The sequence below is a fragment of the Zalophus californianus genome, chromosome 8 (genome assembly GCF_009762305.2).
Source record: "Zalophus californianus isolate mZalCal1 chromosome 8, mZalCal1.pri.v2, whole genome shotgun sequence".
Lineage (NCBI taxonomy): Eukaryota > Metazoa > Chordata > Mammalia > Carnivora > Otariidae > Zalophus > Zalophus californianus.
In genome coordinates, this window is record NC_045602.1 from 107,553,475 (window position 1) to 107,571,568 (window position 18,094).

The 18,094-nt window shown below is 38.7% G+C and overlaps 1 long non-coding RNA gene across 2 annotated transcripts in view; it reads right to left on the reverse strand.

Moving 5' to 3' along the window:
- LOC113938262 overlaps positions 1 to 18,094 on the reverse strand; it is a 122,099-nt gene that overhangs the window by 26,331 nt on the left and 77,674 nt on the right. For both annotated transcript variants that reach the window (XR_003524869.2, XR_003524870.2), the window contains 2 exons: positions 9,629 to 9,684; positions 8,259 to 8,321 (listed from right to left, as the gene is read on the reverse strand). This is a non-coding gene — a long non-coding RNA (uncharacterized LOC113938262). The remainder of the gene's footprint in view (positions 1 to 8,258; positions 8,322 to 9,628; positions 9,685 to 18,094) is intronic.

The following is an 18,094-nucleotide window of genomic DNA, read 5'->3' on the forward strand; positions in this document are numbered from 1 at the left end:
TAGGCTCTTTCTTTGCTCAGAGGACCCCTTTCAATATTTCTGGTCGGGCTGGTTTCGTTTCACAAATTCTTTTAGTTTTTGCTTGTCGTGGAAGCTTTTTATCTCTCCTATTTTCAATGATAGCCTAGCTGGATATAGTATTCTTGGCTGCAAATTTTTCTCATTTAGTGCTCTGAATATATCATGCCAGCCCCTTCTGGCCTGCCAGGTCTCTGTGGATAGGTCTGCTGCCAATCTAATGTTTCTACCATTGTAGGTTACAGACCTCTTGTCCCGAGCTGCTTTCAGGATTTTCTCTTTGTCCCTGAGACTTGTGAGTTTTACTATTAGATGTCAGGGTATTGACCGATTTTTACTGATTTTGAGGGGGGTTTCTTTTATTTTTTTCTTTTATTTATTTGACAGTGGGAGACACAGCAAGAGAGGGAACACAAGCAGGCGGAGTGGGAGAGGGAGAAGCAGACTTCCCATGGGGCAGGGAGCCCAATGTGGAGTTCGATCCCAGGACCCTGGGATCATGACCTGAGCCAGACCCAGACACTTAACAACTGAGCCACCCAGGCGCCCCTTGAGGGGGGTTTCTGTGCCTTTTGGATTTTGATGCCTGTTTCCTTCCCCAAATTAGGGAAGTTCTCCACTATAATTTGCTCCAGTATACCTTCTGCCCCTCTCTTTCTTCTTCTTCCGGGATACCAATTACTCTAATATTGTTTTGTCTTATGGTATCACTTATATCTCGAATTCTGCCCTCATGATCCAGTAGTTATCACTCCTTTTCTCAGCTTTATTCTCCATCATTTGGTCTTCTATATCACTAATTCTCTCTTCTGCCTCATTTATCCTAGGAGTTAGAGCCTCCATTTTTTATTGCATCTCATTAATAGCCTTTTTGATTTTGACTTAGTTAGATTTTAGTTCTTTTATATCTCCAGAAAGGGATTCTCTCATAGATCTTCTATGCTTTTTTCAAACCCAGCTAGTATCTTTATAATTGTCATTCCGAACTCTAGTTCTGACATCTTACTAATGTCCATATTGATTAGGTCCCTGGCAGTTGGTACTGCCTCTTGTTCTTTTTTTTGAGGTGAGTTTTTCCGTCTTGTCATTTTGTCCAGAGAAGAATAGATAAAAGAGAGAACAAAATGCTAAAAGGGTAACAACACCCCCAGAAAAATATATACACTAAACAAATCAGAAGAGACCTGAAACTGGGGAGAAAAGAAAGGAAAAAAAAAGTATATGATCTGGCTAATGAATAGCACAGAGCCACACACTAGATTTTGTTTTTATTACACATTACTTTGTCTTTATTACACATTACTAGATTTTGGTGTATTTTGGTCTGTTAGGAGAAATTGCCTCCCAAAATTTTAAAGAAAAAAAAAAACTTATCTACACACAAAAATAAGGGTAAATATGATGAAGGGATGGAATATGACTGTAAAGATGAAAATTAAAAAAGATTTTACAAAAGGAATTGGTCAGAAGTTGGTTGAAAAAAAGAACGAAAAAAAATTTTTAAAAAAAGGAGAGAATGTGATTAGGTGGGAGACTAGGACAAAGTCATACCCTAGATTTAGGATATATTTTGGTCTTTTAGAAGAAACTGTATCCCAAAATTTTAAAGAAAGAAAAACATATATACACAAAAAATAAGGTTAAACACAATGAAGGGATAGAATATGACTATAAAAATGAAAATTAAAAGAAATTTTTTTTTAAAAAGGAACTGATAGGATGTTGGTTGAAAAAGGAAAGAAGAAAAATTCAACTAAAAAAATAGAAAAAGAAAAAAATAAAGAAAATTTTAAAAATTAACTTTGAAAGACTAAACAATTGTGGGGGAAAAGCCATGAATTCTATATGCTGTATTCCCATTATTGCTGGGGTTTTGCAGTTCTCATTGATCAGTAAACTTGGTATTGACTGGACGTTCTTGCTGATCTTCTGGGGGAAGGGCCTGTTGCCGTGATTCTCAAATGTCTTGCCTGAGTTGGAATTGTACCACCCTTGTAAGAGGCCAGGCTAAGTAGTCTGCTCCCCTTTGCTCTCGGTAGCTATTGTTCTCCGAAAGCTTTCCGTACAGCATTGGAGGATGAGAGTGAAAATGGCGGCCTCCCAATCTCTGGTCCCAGAGGAGCCGAGAGCTCAGGCAGGGCCCCACTCCTCAGTGAGCCCCCAGAGAAAAGCAGTCAGTCACTCCTGTCTCCCTGGTCTCTGGCCGCACTCCGTCCTCACCCAGCCTGTGACAGAGCATTCCTATCTCTGGCACACGACCCCGTTTGGAGTCTCCAAACCCAGGAGATTCCTGCAGTGGGCTCCCGTGCCGCTCCTCCTGGGGGAGGAAGGGGAGTCTCCCCGGATCTGCCACTTGTTGGGCCCCAACTCGAAGTGTAGTGGCCCGACTGTGCCTTGGATCACAGTTTATGACAATCAGGAGCTGAGAGCCCACTCCTCGGCTCCGTCTTTGCAGCCAGCTTCCCCACTCTGATACCTGGGAGCTCTGCCGCACTCAGGCACCCCGGTCTTTCTGTGACCCCGAGGGTCCTGTGAGCATACTGTCCCAGCAAGGGTTCCACCCCACCCACTAAGCCACTGGAGTGACATCCCTCAGCGGAGCAGACTTGTAAAAGTTCTGATTTTGTGCAGCCAGCTGATAGAGGCTCCCTCCCCCTGCGGTCTATCTTCTATATATCACCTTGGATTCACTTCTCCACATGTCCTACCTTCCAGAAATTGGTCGCTTTTCTGTTCATAAAATTGCTATTCTTTTCTTCAATCTCCTGTTCAGTCTGTAGGTGTTCTGAATGGTTTGATAACTAGCTGAATTCCTAGGACCAGATGAAATTTAGATCTCCTAGTCCTCCGCCATCTTGCTCCTCCTCCTATTTTCATAATTTCTTTGTATTCTTTATGACTGAGCTCAAATATTAACTGTTTTCAGTAGCTATCCTTGACCCTCCCTTTGTTTGGGAAAATTAATTATTTTTACCACAATTACCATAGTATTTTAATACTAACTGCACTAGAATGACTACTAACTACTTCTATTAATTGCTACTTCTCCTACTACTACTAAGTTCTATTGAGAGCCTATTCTGACTAAGCAATTTGCTCACTGCTCCTCTTTTCATCCTCCACCCCTCTATGTTAAACATTAATATTCCCATATTACAAATTAAGAAATTTATTCACAAGAAGATCTAAGTCTGTCTGACTCAAATCTGTTACCTTTTCACTGTATCTGCTGCTTCTCATCATATATTTTCAGACTTTTATCTTGTGTGTTTATTTATTCATTTATTCATTCATCATTTTATATTTATCACTGGCTACTTCTCCTGCCTCATTTCCTATCACTCTACTTGTTCTACTCTAGCCACAAAGGCCTATAAACTTATCCTAGAATGTGTCAAGCGTGTTTCCATTTCAGAGCCTTTGCACATGCTCTTCCTGTCTTCTGGAATGCTCTCCCCAAGGTATCTGCATAGGCGTTCCTAACACTTCACTGAGGTCAAATATTTCTCAGAGATATTCTCTGAGATATTCCAGTATTCCCACCTCCTATATTCACCATTACCTTTCAGTGTTTTATTTTTCCTTTAGCTTCCTGATACTGTTGGAGACAGTCATTCCTCTAGGAATAAGCACCTTCAACATACCAGAAACTTTACTAGATACTATTAATAAAGCTATGAAGTGAACACAAGTCCCTTCCCTCACATAGCTTACATGCCTATGGAAGACAATGTAGTGTGAAAAGTGTTTAGAGTAAACCTACAAGGCTATGTGAAAAGACAGGAGGGAAGCTCATTCCATAAATGTTGAGAAGTATCTGTAAAGGATGCAACTGCAAACAGTTTATTTGGGAGATGATCCTAGGAAACTTTAATATACAAGTGGAGAAGAGAGATAAGAGAAGAAAGCCAAAAAAGTATCATTGAGCAAGCTAGCTATCACTGTGAGCAATATCCCGATAAAAAGACCACAAGGTGGCAAATACATCTCAGAATTATGCCAGTAGTAAGAAGAGGAGCCTGGAGTTGTTATACACCATTGGTGAGCATTTGCTGACAGCAGCATCTAGGGATGGGTGGGGAGAAGATAAACTCATGGACATTTCCAGACTGCTCCGTTTGCAAGCTAAGTGGGCTCTAGCGATAAAAAAGCCTTCAAGCAAAGAGTTGCAAGTATTCAGTTCAAAGTCCTGATTTCGCCATACATGAAAATAGTGAGTGTCAGAGTATATGGGTGGGGAACAACAGTGTCCGCTACAAGGTCTGTCAACTGAAGATACACATTACTGGTGTAACTGTAAATTGGTACAACTGCTTTGGAAAATAGCTGGGCATCATCTATATAGTTGAAGATGTGCATACACATGACCCCACAATTCTACTCCCTTTCTATATCCAGGATAATCTAGCTTATATGAACCAGAATAAACATTAAAAGAATAGCCATAATAGCATTATTGTAACAGCCCCAAACTAGAAGAAACTCAAAGGTCCAACAATAGTAAAATGGAAAAATAAATTGTGATATACTCATGGAACAGACTGAGAATAAATAAATCAAACCTAAATGGAAAGGATGGACCTGAGAAAAGAGACTAATTAATACTTTATAAAACAGTGTAAGAAAGGAAGAAGGTCTTAAAGGTCTTGAATTTATAACCTAATTGTATCTCTAAGAGTAACATATCCATAAGACAAGAACCAGCTATACAAACACAATAGAGGGCCCTCTTCAGGATGAGAAATAAAACTGTCTGGGGAGCCTGGCTGGCTCAGTCCTTTAAGAGTCTTCCTTCTGCTCCAGTCCAGATCCTGGGGTCCTGGAATCAAGCCCCACACTGTATTCAGGCTCCATTCTCAGCAGGGAGCCTGTTTCTCCCTCTCCCTTTACCCCTCCCCCGGCTCGTGCTTGCGCTCTCACTCTCTCCGAAATAAATAAATTAAATCTTTTTTAAAAAACCTCTCTATTCAAAAGTCAATGGAAATAGGGAAGAGCAGGTTGGCTACTGCAGAAAATCAATTAACTGAAATGGAAGATAAGGCTGAGATATTCTATAACAGAAAGGAAAAGATAATTATATGGAAATCAGAAAAGAAAAACAGAAGGGAAAAAAATAAGTCATTCTGAATGGCACAGATAATGAACAATAATTATTTCTAAGTTGTTTAGGTGGTTTCTTTTCCAAAGTCAAGTAGTTACATGAGATGGGTTATTTCTTCTGTCAGAAAAAGATTTCTATGAAATGTTACACATCTTCAACCTAAAGAAAAGCAAGTAATGTAAAAGTAGAAACATAAATATATTCCAAAACATTTGAATGAAGAGTATTTAATTTTTAATGCCTAGTCTTTCTCTTTGCTAGATTATTATGTTTATCAGTCCACTCAGATGTTCATGGATCTATCTAATCTCAACTATAAATTCAAAATTTATGTTCAAAGACTTATCTGAATGAGATACAAAAAGGTGTTTTGTTTTATTTTTACAAATCCCTAAGAGGAATCATGGACAATACAAAAATTTAAAACCAGTTTATAAAGATGAAACCAGAGAGGGAGACAAACCATAAGAGACTCTTAATCTCAGGAAACAAACTGAAGGTTTATGGAGTGGAGGGGGGTGGGAGGGATGGGGTGGCTGGGTGATGGACACTGGGGAGGGTATGTGCTATGGTGAGTACTGTGAATTGTGTAAGACTGATGAATCAGAGACCTGTACCCCTGAAACAAATAATACATTATATGTTAATAAAAGAAAATAAAATAAATATAATACTGGTTTATAATTACTACAGATTCTATGAAATCACCATGTATGTTTCTGCACTTAGTCACCAGCCTACCCTGATAGTTGGATATTTCATTTGCTCAAATCAATAGAAAGATGCTCTATGTCCATAAAAAACATCTGTTCCTGGGGCATCTGGGTGGCTCAGTCAGTTGAGCAACGGACTCTCAATTTCAGCTTGGATCATGGTCTCAGTGTTGTGAGATCCAGTCCCACATTAGGCTCCACACTCAGCAAGGAGTCTGCTTGAGATTCTCTCTCTATATATCTCTCCCTCTGCCCCTCCCCCAGTGCTCTCTCAATCTCTCTCTCTAAAATTAATATATATATATGTATCTGTTTTCTAGAAACAATGTTTCCTATCTTTTGATAGTTTTGCATACTGTGTTCACAACAAATCCTTTAGCAGTTGATGTGATCTGCAGTCAAAAAGAGATATTGTAATATTGTATTTTCCTTCCCTATCCTAGACTGCACTAAAATTCCACTATAAAGACAGGCATTCAATTAGATTAGATAAAAATTATATATCAGCTAATTTAATAAACATTATTTCACTTACCCCTCAAATGGTCTAGAAATATTTTTACAAATTTATTGGGGTATTATTGATAAACTACATATATAACATGTACATTCTGAAGAATTTTGACACATCTATACATCTATGAAGCCATCACCACAATCAAACCAAGATACCAAATATTTGTGCCACTCCCAAACTTTCTTCTCCCCCCTTCATTCTCAGGTAACTACTATCAGTTAGTTTGTAGAATTTCGTATGAATGGAATCATGCAATACATACGATCTTTTGTCTGCCTTTTTTCACTCAGCATAATGATGTTGAGATTTATCCAGGCTGTTGCATGTATCACTGGTTTGTTCTTCTTATTGCTGAATATACCATTCTATGTAAATACCACAACAATCCCGACTTTTAAAAACTCATCTCCTATAATGTGGGCTAATGAAAGCCTATCTCTGAAAATTTAAATCTGTTGACCTTCAATGAAGAGTTATATATCCAGATAGAATTAAAATTCTAACATCACAGAGTGCCCGGTACATAATAAGTGCTCAGTAAATATTCATTAAATGAATAAAAACATTTTCTATCTAGACAACATGCACATTGGAGTCACTAACATGGCATCCCTTTAGACTTTTCATAAGCCTGAATAACACCTAGAATTTTACTTCCAAACTATTTATTATCACCTTTATTAGCAAAACTTGCTTTAATAGACAAAACCAGTTTAGCCAATGCCCAGCTAACTTGGTTAATCTAATCACAATGCAGTAAGGGCAATATCATCCTCTACCGAAGTCTCTTTCTCTCAGTTTCATGAATGAATGCTCTTCTTCTGCCACTGCTTATTGACTGTGTCAGTTCTATGAAAGTCCATTCAACCTTTGAAAGAAATGAGAGAAACTGGAATCTACTGAGGACCACTATATCATGAACTTTACATGCATCATCTTATTTCTCACTATAAATAAAAAGCCCAGACTGAAGGCCTCAGTTTCTTGCTATTAGACAGAGGCTATCCTCAGTTCCTTGCTCTGGGGCCTTTTCCAACATGGCAGCTTATGTCACTAAGCCAGTAAGGAAGGGTCAATGGAGAGAGTATGCTAACAAGATGGAAGTTACAATCTAATGTAACATGATCACATAAGTGATAAATGATCCTCTTTGTCATATTTTCTCAGTTAGGAGCAAATCACAGTTCCTGCCTACATTCAAGGAAAGGGAATTATATATAGGCTTGAAATCCAGGAGGTAAGGATAATTGGGGGCCATTTTAGAATCAGTTTACCACACCCAGTATATGATGGATAGTCATCACCATATTTATCCTTCTAAAGAGAATCTCTCCCAGAATGTAAGAAGAAATACGTTCAACACGGTCTACCTTTATGAATATTTCCACTGAAGGAACTCCTTTAAACAGACTAAGAGAGAGTCAAACTGGAAAGCAAACTTCATTCAGGGTTATAGGACTGACAACAACAGCTCTTCTGTTCCACGTTATATATATATTTTAAAGATTTTATTTATTTATTTGCCAGAGAGAGAGAGAGAGAGAGAGTACAAACAGGGGGAGTGGCTGGCAGAGGGAGAAGCAGGAGCTTCTCGCTGAGCAGAGGGAGGAGCAGAAGCTCCTTGCTGAGCAAGGAGCCCAATGTGGGACTCGATCCCAGGACCCTGAGATCATGACCTGAGCCAAAGGCAGACGTTTAACCATCTGAGCCACCCAGGTGCCCCCCATGTTTTATATTTTTGAGGTGCTTTGAGACACAGTGGCATTTCACTGATTCCTATAATAACCATGCACAGTAAACAAAGTGGTTATTATTAATCTATATTTTAATATAAGAAAGTAGAGAACCAGAAAGGATAAAATAACTTGCTCAAGGTCATACAACTACCAGGTCCGTATCTGGAGCTTACCATTGGCTGAAGAAAGCCTCCAGTTGAAGGTCTCAACTGCTACCCTGGATTCCAATAACTGGCCTATGCAAAGGGTACAAAGGCTCAGTTCTATAACCATAAAATATTATTATTAGAAATAAAATTACTAAATAAAAGTATAAGAACTCTTTTCAACAAGTCAAATATATGACTGGAAAGCTCTATGTATTTTCCCATTTAGAGAAATTATCCAAGCAATGGTCCTAAGCTTTCTTACTTGCTGGAATTTGCTATCACCTTTATGATGTTATGAAAGTAAAATAGATGTAGGAAGTCTAAATGAGCTAAAAATATTTTTCAAATTGGCAGATTTCTGAAAACCCAGATGGTAATATGCACAGGATTCTCTTCATCTCATGAATGAGATATGCTAGACTTTTTATCATTTTATTCATTCATTCATTCATTCATTCATTCATTCAGATAGATCCTTTCGTAATTTCTAACCTCTCTAAAGTCAATACTATCCTCAACATATAATATGCTATGGCCTTGGGCAAATGACAGTGTTTCCTAGGGCCTCAGTTTTCTCATCCATAGAAGTGCACATTCATCTAATATAGTTACTAGTCTAATGAGTTAATAGATTCAAAGTACACGGTACAATTTCTCAAGATTATAGCAAGAAAAGAATTCCTACTTTGATTTTCCCTCCTTCTTTTGAATAAGTTTTTATTTACTGCCCAGTTACTTCTTGATAATTCAGCCCATTTTGTGTGAAATAATCCTAGTTTATGCTGTCCTGGATAATTATTACTAGCTCTTCCTTTCACTCTCAAAAATGCCCCAGCCTTAATGATAAATTATAGAGTCACTCCACTAATGACCCATTAGTGTTGAGGCACAAGGCCAAAGGACTTTGTGCAAATGTGTTCCACACACAGATTATTTTGGTTTTTTAGGTTGGGGCAGCTGTCAAGATTCAAGCAGAGGAATGGCATATTGTCTGATAAGTCAGTGGCCAGTAGGAAGTTTTCCCTGGCTTCCAAAGAATGACCCATAAAACAGAGTCATATGGAAAAGACAGAAAGGACATCTGTTGGGGGAAGACATTATAAAATCTTTCAAAATACTTTCTCCTTATACTTTATTCCTATCTTTTCTTATGCATATAAATGGTCTTTCTGAACTATCATTATTAGTGACCAGCTATCTCATACCTAATGATGTTTTGACACCTTCTTGATGAGAAGTTTCTAGTTTTATGTTGTAGAAGGAAAAGCAAACAAAGATTAATAGGCTCTTACTCTGAATTCTTTAGTCATATGCTCCAAGTATTCTCAGTGTTTCTATCCAATAAACTGATTAAACTACCAAAGGCTATTGAAATAAGATAGGAACAATTATACCTGAATTTATGAAGAAAAGTTCAAAATGGAGGCAGCAAATGGAGCCATGATCCATACTGGAAGAAAAACAATGTTTTAGGTCAAAATTTACAAGTTCACACATCGGGGCACCTGGGTGGCTCATTCAGTTAAGTGTCCGACTCTTGGTTTTGCCTCAGGTCATGATCTCATGGGTCATGAGATCAAGCCCCATGATGTTGGGCTCCATGCTCAGCAGAGTTCACTTGAAGATTCTTTCCCTCTGCCCCTCCCTCCACTCTCTCTCTCTCAAATAAATAAATAAATCTTTAAAAAAAAAAAAAAGTCCACACATCACAAAAGGGCTAGGAGATCATTCAACCACTTTGCAATATGAAAAAATAAAAGTCCCATGACAGAGAAATCCGTGAATTTATTCACTCTGTTGCTTGACAGAGAGATACCTTTATCAAAGTTCATCTTAGAGAAAGACTAGACAGGAGAGCCTGGGTAGGTAGGTGGGTTTCCTTAAAATCTAAGGGCTTAGTTCTCCTTTCCTTTCCTTTTTTCTTTCCTTTCCTCTCTCCTTTCCTCTTTCTTTCCTTTCCTTTCTTTTATACCTTATTTAAGCTTCGTTAAAGAATGGCTCAGCCCTCACCAGGATCATAAAGAGTACCAGAAAAAGCAGCACATTTGTTGATTTATGGCACAACCTGAAACAAATCCCTACGCCAGGAAAACCTCATCACCCTGAGTACCAAGAGCTTTGAAATGAGCTTCCAAGAGGGTCTTTTAAAAACGTTCCCAATGAGAAGAACTCCAGAAAAATAGCATTTTACTATTTAAGGGGTTGTACGGAGGGTGAGCAGATGCCAGAGAGGCGAGTCAGCTAAAACCAGTTGATTTCCATTCATTCCCTAATTAAAATTATTCCAACAAATACATCAGTTTTTCTTCTCCTTTGTGACAATAATAAAGTTTCTATAAGCCTGAGAAAAAGCAGGGGGGAAAAACATTTTTAAAATCTCCAAACTAATACTCTCGGGCTTCATGATGTTTGCTTTACAAGCAGAAGAGCTCTAAGCTACAAGCAAAACATCCTTGAGTTCAAGGGAAAGGTGGCATGTGGATACCAAACGACCTCAAATTGCAGTACTTTAATTAAGTAAGTCTTGCTTCAATTTACTTCAAGACTACCTGAATTCACAGATATTCCCAAGATACTTAGGGTATTATAAAAGAAACATGTGTATACTGTATATATAAGTGTAATAGCACCAAGGCACTATTTTAAAGACTTTACGTAGTCTGATTTGTTTCATCCACATCCCATGAGATAGGTGGAATTATTATCCCACTTTGTAGATGAGCCAACTGGGGCTCAAACAGTTTCAATAACTTGCCCTAGGTCATATAGCTAATAAGTGGCAGAGCAGGAATTTGAGCTCACACAGTTTCAAAGTACATACCTTTCACCACATTATATACTGCCTGTACATCTGCTCCATGTACAGTCAATTGTAGACAATTTATTGTTATGCAAATTGAGGAGGAAATGGCTAATCCCGGAAATGCTTCTTTTTCTTTTTGCTCGTCATTGTGTAACATGAATTCTGAAAGGCTGATACTGAAACTTAATGTCCAGGGAGTTGGTAGATGGAAGAATGAAGTGTGCCTATGTGTGTGAGGTAAGGACAGCAACCGAGTATGAAATTTTAAATACTGTTCTGCAAGGGGAGGATAATATCCTTACATTTAATTTTACTTTTCATGGAAGATCACAGAATGCTCACTAGTAGCACACACACACACACACACACACACACAGTAATTTCAAGAAAGTTTGAATAAGACAATTCCTATTTTTTTCTTAAAGATTTTATTTATTTATTTGAGAGAGAGAGAATGAGAGATAGAGAGCACGAGAGGGAAGAGGGTCAGAGGAAGAAGCAGACTCCCCGCTGAGCAGGGAGCCCGATGTGGGACTCGATCCCAGGACTCCAGGATCATGACTTGAACCAAAGGCAGTCGCTTAACCAACTGAGCCACCCAGGCGCCCAAGACAATTCCTATTTTGAAACAACTTGAGATATGCAGTAAGTATCATATCCAATTTTCTTACAAAAACCACTCAGTTATTTTATTGAACATATTGGTAGACAGAATTGAAAAGATGATACCCATTTCAGACATTTAATTTTAACTAGATCAGAATTAATGTCACCAGAATGTGTATCTATTTTATTGACTACTTACCTATGCCTATTTAATTTTTTTTTCCAATCATTCATTCACTTGAGATTTGACCCAAATCTCAGGAGGCAGCAGATGTTTAATTATCTTAGAAGTAAAATGCACCCCCCAACCTGGAGACTTTTAAAACACCCATTTTTCGTGGTTTCTATCCACAATGTAACACAATTAGTGCACTTGAAAAGACTCGGGTGGAGTTTTAATCAGGTTGGGCTGAGTTTCAAGGTCTTGGTGGAGCTTAAAGCCAGGTTCCTCTTGCCCAGTCCCAGGTCAGGTTACAAAAATTTCACAAGACTCTTACCCCTCCCACTCCTACCCCCATGCAAGTAACTTAAAAAAAAATATTAGCTCTTAAGAAGTGGAACTAGTATTCCCTCTCAGATGCCAGGAACCAGTTCTCCTAAACCATCCCTGATTTACAAGGATAATGGAGGAGGAATTCCATGACAAGGGTGGATTTGCACAGCCCACTTTAGATCATTATATTGACAGTATCACTGTAGTCAGAGAATGCAGCCAGGTCCTCCATCCATAACTTGCAACTAAACCAAATCTTTACTTTATGAAGACAATAGCAAATTCAATTAGAAACTCTGAGCGCTCCATGGATCAATCAGGTCATATACAATTAGCTCTAATTGGTACCTGTCCAGAGAGGTACATTCTTTACCGGCAGTCAAGGGATACTCAGAGACTTTCTTGACTTTGAAAAACATCAAAGCAATTCCTTCTAATCTAAGCATTATAGCCAGCCCTGAGCAGTGGCTAAAGCTCCAACACCAATAAAAATTTGAAAGAAAGAAATTCCACCTAAATTTTCTAAAAGAGCAAATGGCAATGTTGAACAAGCAACTCATAGACACTTAATTTATAGAGTATAATTCCCAACTGCTAAATATCTCCCAAGAAATACTAAACTTGTACCCGAGAGTGAAAAGATGATTTTGTAGGCATTTCAAGAAAGAAACCATGAGGAATAACCAAATGTAATATGATTATCTTTCAGGAAGTTACTTTGTAAAGAAAATTAAAAGCAAATTTGTAAAGATAATTAAGAGCAAATTAATAATAATATCTTGTGCCTTATAGCTGGAATGAAAATGTGGCTTTTTAGTCCTTTTGGATAATGAGACACATAATTTAGAGTCTTTGAGAAATAATAAGGCTTAATAATAATAACTTACAATAATAACTAGACATATTGTGATCATTTCATAAAAAAAGAAAAAAACAGAGAGAAAGGAAATTAAGGGAATTTTTTGAAGATAATAAATATGATCAAGAAAAGCTAAAGTGACAAACTGAAATTCCTTCAGTAGCAGAAGGTCGAATGAAGCAACTGGTGTATGACCTGGAGATCAGATCTAGGTTCTGATCCCAGGTAGGGAGCTAGGCAGGATGTGAACAGTTACTAATTATACCAAAACTTGGTGTTTGCATCTGTAAATCAAGATGTTGGAATACAGCAATCTCCAGTGGCACCTCCAGTTCAAGTGACTGATGTTAGGGTATTAGAAAGCATTATAGGAAGCTTGCACTAGGCCAAGTTTTCTAGAGTACCTCTTCCTTGTGATGCCAGAAACAAAATATGAAATTGAATGTTTCTATTTTTATGCTAAAATGGAAACAGAGGTGGGAAGGATAAAAGGAATCTATCATGCAAAAGAAATAGTTTTTGTTTTAAATTTCAAGCCCAATAGAAATTCTAGCCCTCCAAGGATATTATGAGGCTGTAATTTTAGCCCTTTACTTACCTGACCTTTAGCAGCAGGGAGTAGGCAGCAGCAAATTGGGCTTGGAAGTCTACTTCCTAAATCAGTCTCATTCTCTCCAACTCCTGCCCTTTTTGTGAATTATTACACCACCTGGCACCAGGAATATTATTGACTCTGGAGCAGGGAGCTTAATTTTGCAATAAATTTTACAGATTGCTAACTGAAAAACAAGAACAAAAATGAACTACTAGGTAGTTGAAACCACTGACTCTCACTGCTCCTTCCTGCCCTTGGCTAATTTATGGCAGCAGAGCTGGGCTCCCACACTACGGCTGCCACTTTGGCTTGGCTGCTCTGCTCACCGCGCATGGGGCAGCAGGCCAAGGAAGGAAGCCATGCTCCCTTGTCTGTGGATTTCAAACCACACGTGCATGCTGGAATTCCCACAGCCATCCCTACAGTCTTAGCTCCCAAGATCTCGGAGGTGAAAATAAGTGAGAAAGTTGGGGCACCATCATGATGTTTGATAAAAAGAAAGGAGAGGGAAAAATGCGTTGCAATAGATTGGAATTTTCTTTCCATTTCTTCTACCTTTTTCAGTTCAACATATATTTATGGGCCACTCACTATAAGTTTAGTACTCAGTTAATGTGCTAGAGTAAAAAAAGACGTATAGGACACGATTTCTAATGCCAGTTGTTGCTGTGTAACAAATCACCCCAAAACTTAGTGCTTGTGAACTCAGCCACTGTTGGGGTGAGCTAGGGGCTGGATGGTAGAGGATGGCTATGGTTCTGCTCCAGGGAATCTCTTTTCCTCTAGTAGGTTAGCCTAGACTTATCACCCTGTGGTAGCAAAATCCTAACAGAGAAAATGAAAATGCACAGGCACTTTTCAAGCCTCTACTTACATCAAATCTGTTACTATTCCACTGGCCCAAAAAAGACACATTAAGACACACAGTCAACTCCAATGAGGGGGCACTATCAAAGGGAGTGGATACAGAGAAACCTGAAAAAGCGGGGTCCTTAGTGCAAATCAGTCTACCACAATGACCATGAAGAGCTGGCAGCATAGAGAGAAGTAAGCATGTAAAGTACTGTCTGGGCAAGGGCAGAAGCCAGCACTAGAGCAATAGGGTCAAACAGAAGAGGACCTCCTGCAGTGTAGATGGGTGGAGCACTGACTTAGGAAAGTTTCCCTTCGTCATAAGAAGCAATGCCACTAAACTGAGTTTTGAAGAATGAGTAGGACAATATGCAGGGGTACAGCATGGACAGGAGTCAAAGAGAGGAAGGAACAGTCAACCATGGGGCTAGATACTTAATACAACGTCTAAAGGACAGTCTCAGTCTCTTCTATCTTCTGTTTACCATGGTAACCTTCTGGAAACTACCTCTTTCCTTTCCATGATGCTATACTCTTATTCACCCACCCTATTCCTTCCATGTATCCTCAAAAGGTTCCTATTTCTTTGACTTATTTTACAAGTTGATGATCTTGGTCCATCACTGCCCATATACGGGTAACTTGCCAGAATGATGATTCTTCTTAAATCTCTTCTTCTCGCCCAGACATCTTCAATAACCTCAATTTATCTATCTCACAACTTTCTGGACAATTTCCTGAGGCTATTTCCCAAGTGTACTTCTAGCCCATTATCTTTCCCTCAATCTGGTTTACCCCACCCCCCAGTTCACAGACACAGTTGTTGGATGCCCAGCCACCCAAAGTAAAATACTGAATCTTATTTTTCTGTCGTCCCTCTTACTCCCACTGTACCTCACATCCAGTTAATCCCCAAGTCCTGCTGACTTTGACTCATGAATAGTTTCCAGTTTACTCTCCTCCTTCCCATCACCACAACCATAGCTCCACTGCTGCTCACCCAGGTCTTAATCATTTCTCACCTGCACCAACCACAGCAGCCCCCTGACTGGTCTTCCTCAAATTCATCATCCACATAGCTTCTAGTGCGATTTGTCTGAAATGCAAATAAGACATGTAACTCTACTACCTACAGCCCTTCATAGCTCCTCACTAGCTACAATCATCATAGTAAGGCCTACAGCACCCTCTTGAAATTACCCCTACTATATTAATGTTCTGTTTTCCACTGCTCCCTGCAATACACTCTACATTCTGGCAATACTGAACTTCTTATTCCTTGCAAGATGTTTCTTACCTCTGTTCTGTGCTCTTGAGGTTCTCTCAGTCTTAAATGCCTTTCTCCCCACCCCACCTCCCTTTGACCAATTCTTAACCATCCAGAAAACTCAAAAATTACTGAAAAATTACTTTCTCCAGAGCTTTTTCCTGACCTGTGCTCTCTTGTTTTCACCTCCTTCAGCGCCACATACTGCCCAACTCTCCTCCTCATATTCCATGAGATGTCTTGTGTTGTCATACTTAGCATTTTTGATCATATGTATCTGTTTATCTTACTCACTGTGCCTTCTATTAGAACAGAAAGAATATATAACACTTCTTTATATTTTTAGGACCTGGAATGAATGACATATTATATCTGGGAAGGAAGATGATCAGGCAGTATTGGTGATCAGCATGACCTGAAACCAGTAGGTTATTCGCCCACTAGCTGTATGAATTTGGAAAGGTTTCTTAACTTCTGTGCCTTTATTTCCTCATCTGGAAAGTGCAGATTCTTATACTATGTATCTCACAGGGTAGTTCTCTCAAGTAAATGAGCCAACAAGTGAAGTGCTTAGCACAGTGCCTAGGGTATGGTAAGTAATCAATAACTACTGGCTCTCTTTAGAGTGTGTAGCACATTGGGGTTACTAGATGAATAGATAAATGGATTGAAATAGCCTGATGAGACCACAGAGATATGAAACAGCATAATGTGTGTGAGTAAACACAGCCAGTCTGTTATTACTCTACAGTAAAAAAGCTAAGAATAGGTGAAATGAAATAGTTGATCACTTGGGATCTCACAACTCTAAGTTACAGCCTCTTATATGTACTTCTATTCTCTCCAGCTTGTCCAGATTTTTAATTTCTAGGCATCTCTTGTGGCTAGGTCTGCCTCTGACTGCACAGATGCCCAAATCCAGCAATATTAGTGAAGTTAAAAATTTTATAAGGCTGGTCCCTCTATAAAGCGGGGTCCTTCCAAATTAAAAAGCTAGCTATATAATTTGACTGGCTGTGCCAGGCTACAGTTTCATTGAATATTGTCAGAAGTCAAAAATATAAGACAGTTTCTAAAACCTGATTGGAAAATGCTTATTTCCTTTAGAAATCCAGTGGGTATAACTTCTATATTTTGCTGAAGTGAAGAAAAAGAGGTAGTACAAATGGTGGCAGAACACTGTTCAGGGGTGAAGAAGCAAGCTATAATAAATGAAACATAAAATGGAGAAAATACATCAGATACGTGAAAGAGCTCCTAGTTAGTACTCTCTGAAGCCAAATAAATGTATTTCTGCAATTTCAGTCAATATAGAGAAGACTGGAGAAAGCTTTTCATGTCAGTAAAAGGGTTAAAGGACCATATCAAGTTTTTGCATCATTTACAATGCAAAGTGATAGGACTGCTGGTATCTGGAAGATGCTATTATCTAAAAGAGGAGGAATTTTCACAACCTAGTTCATCCCTCTACTCTGCCACCCCTGAGAACCAGGGTCCTCCATTCCAAAAGAAAGTAGACAGTGTTCCTAAAGCATAGAGGCACTGAAGGAGGATTCAGGCCTGATGCCATTAAACTTCCAAGTGCTTTCCCTAATATAGAAATAAGTACATGTACCACTCCTGGATATATCCTGGATATACACAAGAAGAGAGCTCTTTCTGTGAGATTCTGGGTACATAGTAGTAATGAGCAGGAACCTAGATCATGCCAAGAAAGAGGCAAGCAATCAAGAAGAACCAGTGTCTTTAAAATGGCCAACTGTGGACAAAGGTTCCTCATTCCTAGGCTCTTCTTGATGACTCCCAGGGAGCTGGTCTCTAGCAAGGGTTTGTTATGGTGACATTCTAGTATGGTTACATGTATAAAGCAGGGGTCAGCAAATTTTTTTTTCGTGAAGAGTCAAATACTAAATATTTTAGGCTTTTCAGGCCATATGGAGTCAATCACAATTACTCAAATTTGGCACTGTAACATAAAAGCAGCCAGAGACAATACATAAACAAATGAATCTGCCTCTGTTCCAATTAAACTTTATTTACAAAAACAAAGTGTGGGCTCGACATGGCCAAAGTTTGCCATTGTTGCCAAGCTTTGCTTTAGAGCACTAAGTACTGTCTAGAAGTTGGTAGAATCTTTTCCTATTAAGTCATACATTATATAGAAAAGTTTAACTTCCTAATATTTTTATTGTGATTTCCAGAAATCATAATCCTCTCCCAAAGCACAATGGGCATATGTCTCTAATGGGCTACCACCTTATGTTATAGTTATTGGCCTTTTTCATCTGTCTCTCTTACCAGACTATTGCATATTTACCCATTTACCCTATTGTTTCAGATCTAAAGACTATGTCTTATACAAGGTCGTTATTCAATAAGAGTTTG